This window comes from Chlamydotis macqueenii, chromosome 3 (assembly GCF_036417535.1).
Source record: "Chlamydotis macqueenii isolate bChlMac1 chromosome 3, bChlMac1.mat, whole genome shotgun sequence".
Taxonomy (NCBI): Eukaryota; Metazoa; Chordata; class Aves; order Otidiformes; family Otididae; genus Chlamydotis; species Chlamydotis macqueenii.
The window spans coordinates 114,652,761-114,661,372 of NC_141558.1; positions in this window are offsets into that span (position 1 = coordinate 114,652,761).

The following is an 8,612-nucleotide window of genomic DNA, read 5'->3' on the forward strand; positions in this document are numbered from 1 at the left end:
TGTACCTTTTCCAGTTCTTCAGTACCCTTCCTGTGTGGTCTCCCTAGCCTTTCTGCAAAGTACAATTATGCTTGTATAGGACATCCTGCAGCACTAATGAGGTAAAGAATGCCTTTTTCACTCTCTTTTGAAAATAAACATCACATTTCTTACCAAATAATCCAGCTGCTAATTTAAGATGCCTTTCAGGAACAATGACCTTGATTGTCTGGAACTGTTCACTTTTTCTCATTGTAATAATATTTTTTTTCTCCTTTTCTACAGTTCTTTTCAACTGTAAACATGGCCTTCTTTTTTAATATATACTTTTTTTTTATAACCTAATTGCTTGCTACACAGACTACCACCGACACTCTGTGGAGACAGCTGAAAATGAAAGGGCCAAGCTCTAGACAAAATACAGGAAGCAACCTATGGCTAAGATTTGGAAAAAGCATCTCAGATACGTATGGCAGCACAAGTGAGAAGGCGAGACTCTTTCTCCACAGATAGAGACTGAGAACAGAAAGGCCCTTTCCTAAGAGCTATAGAGGAAAATACGAGATGGAGCAAGTTCAGAGGAAGATTTGCTTCCTACCTGCGATACACACACCCGTTCTACGTGGCGCTGGATATGTCAAATGTCTGATTAGCCAGCTGTAGATGCTTGATGGAGGCATCCAAGGAAACTGGAGATGCAAAGGTAGGAAGGTCAAGCAGTGAAGGTTGTACAGCCCATACCTTTTTCTTTTCTACTGAGATCCTGTTTATTAGAAAATGAGTAGCTGGACATGCAAATCAGAACACTGAACTGGAAAAATATGAAGCCTTTTAACTGTATTTCTGTAACTCCGCATAAATGCTAGAAAAATCATAAACTGTAACACAGCTGCCTCTAAAGATTATGCAGGAAATTCCTCTTTGCCCAAATATACTATCATATGTCGCCTTTAAAAAGAACGCCTAGTTAACTTTGAATCTATACCATCAGCCATCCATATAGTCCATCAGTAACAGAGGTACGCTTCCCTGGAGAGCAGACATTAGCAATGCACAGAGCATCACAGATCAAATTGGAGGCCTTTTTTTTTTGACATGATAAGACAATCTATTATGCAAACCAGTGCTCCTACCAGAGCAAGAGCAAATTTGTATCTAACAGCTTGTACAACCAGAATCCCAAACATGATACAGTAGGGCATTAGTGCTTGATGAAAAGAATCTCAAAGTGCGGAGCAGGAATATGTATATGTGGTGTGGCCTTCATCCTGCGGAAGAGTTATAGTTAGCAAAGTTATCGCTAATGAAAACGAGCCCTGTGGACATATCCATGTGTGAAAGACATGCGAGTGGGCAAGTGTTTGCAGGCTTTGGTTGTGGACTTGGGCAGGGGTGAGATGGTGTGAAGAAAATCAGTTTTGAAAGGACAAGCAATTAATTGTGTTGTAAAACTGACTGCAAAGTTTCCTGCTCCAACTTTTAAAATCTCAGCAGCCACTCAGTTTAGATAAATATCTCTATTTAATCTGGAAATGAAACAAAATTATCACAGCCAAATTAGGTAATTCCAGAGTCAGAAACTGCTCTTCAATGTGTCCAGATTAACCACATGGATTTAAATGGTGTTGCAAGTTATTTTTAACTGAGTATATTACGTTAAGTTATCACTAATCTCCCTGTAGACTTTTAAACCTGTATATATTAAAGTCACACTGTCAGAAAATATGGGGACAGTTAGCTTCCAAAATCCTGCATGCAGCAACACCGTGTTCAGCTTCATCAACGTAAAATGGTGCGAGTTTCCCTAGTAGGTACTCCACAGAATAAGCCTCGTGCCATGCAGAAAAGGTGCCTCTTGCAGGTGGTCCTGGTACGATGGCAAAGAGAGCATTCTGGTGCGTATGCTCTGGCAGGGGTGCGGGCGGAAATCCGTCTGGTGATCAATCATTAAACTCTTCTAACACATACACCAGCATTCCTTACAGCCCAAAACTCTGCCTACTATATGGTGCTGGCAGCCCCGCACTAGGAAAAAACATATGTAAATATTGACTAATTCTTGTGATGCTTCCACTTACACAGAGAGCGACAGACACTCCAAGCTACAGAATGGGACCACCATTCTTCAGCCCCTTCTAGATCTGTACAGACCCACTGGCTGCCCTGAGGACCCCAAAACCACTTTTTTTTTCAAGGGAAAAAAAATGGACATAATAAGGTAATAACCTAAATTCTCCAGTGGTACTGATATCCAGGATAACTGAGGGAGTGGATGGCTGAAGCATAGTTAGAAAAAAAAAGTGTTAGGGCTCACTACAAATGGGATGTAGGACTCATTTTGCCAGATTACGGTGGTGTTTGGGCTCCTCACGTTCGCCCCACTTCAGAATCTCATTTTTACTGAATTCCTCTGCAAGATCTTGTGGAGGACATGCAGCCCTGTGTCCCTATGGACCCCATGTGACCCTCTGGCAGACTCCTCAGTGAGTCCTCAGCTGTAGACATCTTTCCTCCACAGTCTTGGGAAGGGACATTCCAATTTTTTTTTTCTCTGAGTAGTTTTAGGAATCTTACTGACTCTTCACACATGCCTAAAAGGAGTGAACGCTTTGCCAGCTCTGTAGAGGGACAATAAAAAAAAAAAAAGGAAATATCTCGTTTGGGCTACTTCCTAACTGCAGCTTGGTAACACAGCGGTGCCTATGGCCATCTTGAATCACTAGTTTTGAGATCTGGGGGCATAAATGAGTTTATCTTCAGAAAAATAGAATCCCAAAACGCCAGCAAATGTGCTCCCAGTCCAGGGCAAGTGCTGGGAATGATTCCATGGCTGCACTCAAGAGATGCAACCTGATCAGTCTCCGAGATACTGTCCTTTCATCTCTAACCAGAGCTCAGCAAAGGACCTACACAAGAACAGCAAGAGGCTGGTAAAGGCATATCAGCCTCTCTCTTCCTGGCAAAAAATCCTGTATCATCCAAGCTAGCAAAATGTGCCTGTTTTTGGGAAACAACGGCTATATCAAACATTCTGGCAAAGCCCAGGAGAAATGACAGTTCAATGATGTCGAAAAGAAAACTATCAGAGGGAGATTAGTCTGTCTGACAGTCTTTCTTTATGCTCTCTGCTGTAGAAGAACAAGAGTCCTTTCATGCATATTGAATTTACTTCTGGTGTGAATCGCCCTCTGTCAATAGAGCTGTAAGTGTTGCCGGTTTAGAAAAACAGGAGATCGCTGTTATCTGGAACCTGCCTCTGCACACCTCGGAGCGCCAAAGTTTTCCAGCCACTTATTCTGCTGCAACACTGAAGTATCACATTTTTGGACATAGCATTCAGAACATTTCCTGCACTATGTGTTAAAACATTCGCAGAGAGTACAACCAAATGGGGGTCCGCAGGCCATGGAAACCTGGTTATAGAGATGAAAAGAGGTAAGGGAGCAAATGTTGCCAGTTAACAGGAGTGGCAGTCCCAGCTCATTTCTCACTCCGCTTTGCAGGTGAAATAGCCTGCACTGCTGGTTGTGTGACGTCATCTGTGCCTACATAACACAAGAAAATTTGACTACTGTTTCGCCACAGCCGTCCCTCGAATGCTGCGCTGTTGCAGCTTGTGCAGAAACAATAACCCCTGAACAGGTGCAGAATTACACCACAGCTGCTCTCCTGAGAGTCTTTCCAGGCAGCAGATGTGTACCACACGCTCACCATCCATTCTTCTCCCAAATCTAAGACATCCATGAGCTCAAAGCTTAGACAAAAAGTAATGCCTAAAGTTTCAGGACCTTTTTTCTGATACACAAATGACAGTGGTATGGATTTTGTCTTTTGCTCTTGCTCTTCATCTGCACACCATTCTGGCAGCCCAAAGGTGGCAGCAACCCAACTGAACTTGTGGGTTGTCTCTTTCCTGGAGGCAGGCAAAACCCATGAAGCAGTAGGAGTGGTATGTCATTTCCCAGCTGTGACACAGATGGGAAAAAGGACAGCAGAGCTGGGGGACCGCTGTGGTCCAGTGTGGCTCTTTGGAGGCTGCAGCAGCCGGCAGCCCGCAGAGCAATCCTGCTGCTTCTTTGCGCTGTGGCTCAGAAGCTCCGCTCTGCAGTGCCTGGTGGCCTGCAGATGTGTGTGCCCAATGCAGCAGCAACAGCCCCTAAGAGCTGGCCTAGGACAGTAACAGCTTCTAAGAGCTGGGCTAGGACAGCTGAGGGAAGATGGAGCTGCAGGAGAGGCATCCCATGTCCTTCTGATCCGTGGGAGGGGCAGTGGGGTCCCAGCCAAGCACCCCAATGACACCTGTAGAGAAGCAGTTGGATTGAAGGTCTGAACGTGGCGTCCATCCCCAGCTCTGCAAGAGGTTAGCTTATGCAGCCCCTTAGTTCTCTCTGCAACAAGGGGACAGTAATGCTTACCCACCTTTAAAAGTATGGTTAAAATACTCAGGCACTTTGTGATGGACCGTGTTATAAACTGTCAACAGAAAAGACTTGCACTCTGGGTTTTGTGATTTCAAATGCAATTCCCTTTCCAGTAGTCTAAAATAATTTTGTTGGTGGAGGAACAATTGCTAAACAAATCCTGCCATGCATTGGCATAGGATCTTTCTCTGCAAATAGCCAGAATGTGAGTGGGTTTTCTCAGGACTGTGAAGAGCACGTCCTCCATCACAGGATTTTCTTTTGCCAGCCTCCCAGTTGAGGGGGCAAACTACAAAGGTGGTAGGGCTGCTCAACTTACAGTTACATGCTCCTATTGCTTATTCAAAGTACTGCCCAAAATTCTTATTTTCCCTAGCGTCAATCTTAGAGTTCAGCAAATATTCCCACGCAAAAGATTAACCTGAAAGAGCCACAAAAGTAGGCCTGGAAAGTTTGGCTAAATTATAAGGAACCAAAGAAAGAGGCTCTGGCATCTGGCAGCTTTAATAACCGTAGGTGCACTTCAGCTTGCTTGACCCACTACATCAGACAACGTTGACCTCATTGCTTACCGCAAAATCGTGATGCATTTCTCAGTCCATGGCAGCATCCCCTCAGTGAGACCAAAATAAAACCCACTGAAAGGTTTTATATAATGCCAAGGCTACAAGACCTCTAATGTAGTTTTCCTACTGGAGCAAGAGCCAAGTACAGCTTAAATTCATTAGCTAATGGCCTGTGACAATGAAGGACAAAGACAATTATTATGCACATCTCCCGGCTGATTGTTTCTGTGTGAAGAAAACGCAACAAATTATTGTTCTCCTGTATTAATACACCATAAAGGATTACTATAATATCTATTTCAAAAAACCCCTATCCCTTTCAAAATGCAGACTAATGCTGGATAAATTTGATTTTTAAAGATGAAAGCTTGGTGGAAAAATCAAGATTTTGTTAGAGCCATGGACAATCACATTACATTTTATATGATATGAGGACTTCACTATTGAATCAGGAAATTGATCTCAGGACATTTTTTTCTCCTGAAGACTTATCAATTCCCTGAGCATCTCTCATGTATCTCATACTTATCCTTGGATATAATAGCCAGAGGCATTCTTATTAGCTTCTTTTTAAAATAGAAAAGTCAGAAAAGAATTAAGAAAATTATATCCTAATATGGAAAGGGTAAATTATCTCACCACTTCCAGCAAAATGTATGGTAGATCACACAATTTTTTAACGCTGACAGGTAGAGCACTAAGGAGAGGATGTGTCACCTGAGTCTGCCAACAGCTGTAAATTCAGATTAAGCAGGACCCAGCCAGACCCATCACAGTTTCAGGGCCCCATCCCATACTCACGTACACGTGCTAGCAGGCTGGCAGCTCTGACGTGCTGCCAAGTCTCCGGGAGGCTGCTAACACCGGCTCGGTGTCAGAAAGGGATGGGCTAACCCACCCTGTCATCCAGATTGTGCCGTGAGATGCCTGAGTGCTAGACACCTACTGCCACCATCATCCAACAGTGGCCATGGCTTTCTCTTATTTTCAGTGACAATTTGAAGTTTTCTGAAGCTGTGGCTGCTTCATCTCCACTTGCCCCTTGCCAGAAAGATGCTGGGTAACTATTGTCGATAAGACTTCTCCAAAGGTTCAAGCTACGACTTTTGTAACACCAAGCAAGCTTGCAAAGGAGCAAAAAAAAAAGGTCTGGTTTTATGCACAATATTTTATGAAATCACATATTCTGGTAAGCATCCACCCATTGTTCCCAGGGACCACAGAGGACCACTCAGAAGCCCACTTGAAGCAGCAACCTGTCCTCCTTCCCATGTGTACTCACTCCCAGTTTGTCACTCATGGACACTCAAGGCCTCCCAGTTTCTCTGGAGTTAACGGGTCGTTCACATGGGGCTCCACAAAAACCCAAGTTTATCCTCCGGTGACAAGCGGTGGCCAAAACGCCTCTTTCAGCCAGGGCTTTGTAATCCATCCTGAGAGAAGAAGAGCTTAGGGTGCGTTCTGGTGTCCCAGCATGGGCCAGGTGTGCGGTTACGGCTTGTCCCAAGGGCTTTGATGTGTGCACTGTCAGGTTTTACCGTGTTGTCCCCCCCGCTATTCCACACACCAGCCTTTGTACATTTTCTCTTTGCAGCTGACACTTGTAATACAAGCCACTGAGGCTGTAATAAAATGCGCAACACGGCCTGTATATACGGAGTGTTACAGATTATGAAATTCAATGCTATTTTTTTAGAAGTCATAAAAACATTCTCTAATTCCCAGCAGCCCCCCCACCTCCCTGAGAGACTCAGTAATATGTTTAAACACTAAAATGTCAAAGTCATAAAATGCCTGATTTTGCACTGTTTGCTTGGCGTTGTGGTGAGGTGGTTATTACACGACATTTCATAAATACAGTGACTCAGAAATAATTAGTATGCTGGATAACAATACGGCACTATAAGTTTTAAACCCCTGATTTTCATGAAGCACAGTCTAGACTAAATACTACAAATAAAAGTGAACTCTGGGGAAAAAAAAAAAACCCACTGCTATTGGGTTTTGTTCCATTTTCTTTTCCTTTAAAGGGAGATCTATTGACAGTAACAACCCCAGGGCTGCAGCAACAAGCAGCAGTAGCGGCGCGTTTCCCAAACGGCAGGGACAAAAGAGGGAACACATCTTGCTGTTACGACTCGAGGGAGAGGTTCCAAGAGAGGATCACGTTAGCGAGATTAAAACCAACACAAACGCTGAACAAAATCCTGCTTTGAAGGAAGGAGATGATTTTAAATTGCCTGTAATTAAGGAAGAAACAGCACTGCAGACAGCTCTGCTGTAGTCAAGGAGTCTTCCAGTTTTTCACTGCTCAGCTTGTAATACTCCTACTTACTTTTTTTTTTTAAACACACAGTGGATTTTATTGCCTTTTTTGGATATTAATATGCAACCAGTTATAAATTGTGAGTTGCAGCACTGGATAATTTCCCTTCAAGAATGCTAAGCAGGTTCTGCGCTGTATCAGCCCATGTGACGGCACAGCAACTCCCATCCTCCGTGACATTTTTTAGTAATAATTTTTAACGGGTTGCTCAGTAGGAAAACTGAAGCAAACCCCATCTTATGACCACCTCATGATGCTGAGTTTTAACTCGTTGGATGTTCTTCTTCTTAAAAATAAGAAGAAAATGTAGGATTTAGCTCAAATTCTCAGGAGTGGAGATTCAAATGAAAAATGGGAAATAAGTACCACCCATTAGCGATATCAGAGGTACTCGTCTCGGTTTCTCTCGCTCTGCCCGCTGTTGTGCTGGCACCACACTCAAAGCTCCTTCTTGCTGCTTGCCAGAGGAGAGGGCAAATTTTAAGTGCAAGGTTAAAAAAAAAGGAAAAAAAAAAAAGAGAAGGCAGTGTGAACTTTAATTTCATGTAGATACAACGTACATCACACAGCAGCACTATCTCTCTGTTGCACTGGCCATCAGCACATCTGCAAGAAGACTCAGTTGCTGGAGGTTTGGACAACAAAAAAGTGTCTTCTTCCCTTCTATTTCTCCTGACATAAAGTATTTACAAAAGAACTACCCTCACACTGAGAAAAGGTAGAATTATCAATAATTATTGATGTTCATCTGCGTAAGCATTGATGACACTAGTTGGGCGAAAATGAACCTTGACGTAGGTGGCTGTGGCTCCGCCAGTTGCAAGCCACAGGTGCTATTCCTGAATTTGGACACAGACATCGAACCAGTAAAAACACTACCAGAGAAGCAACTATGGATGAGGACGCACATTAAATATCAATGTTTATGCTTTACACCTCTTTTCTGTTAAACAGCCTCTTCACTGTGTGGGAAAATACTTTTCTACACTGAAAGAGAAAAAATGCTAGCTGAGACCAGGCTGGACCTTTTTTTTCCACCTTAATCACAGGACTCAGCTTTGGTGAGTGTCATAACTTGGTTTTGGCTGAGGTAGCCTAATGCAGAAGAACCCTGCACAGCAATACCAGCTGAGACATAAAACCCCGAGCTGAGGCCATAGCTGTGATACCAAATTGCCTTTGCCTGGAAACTGCAGTCAGCACTTGAAGTCCTTAATAGGGAGCTTCAAAACAACCTCCAGTATTTGCAAAGTGTACAGCCTAATTTGTGTGCTGCAGTGTCAAGAGAGTTTAGGACACTCCAGGAATCTTGCTGCTGCA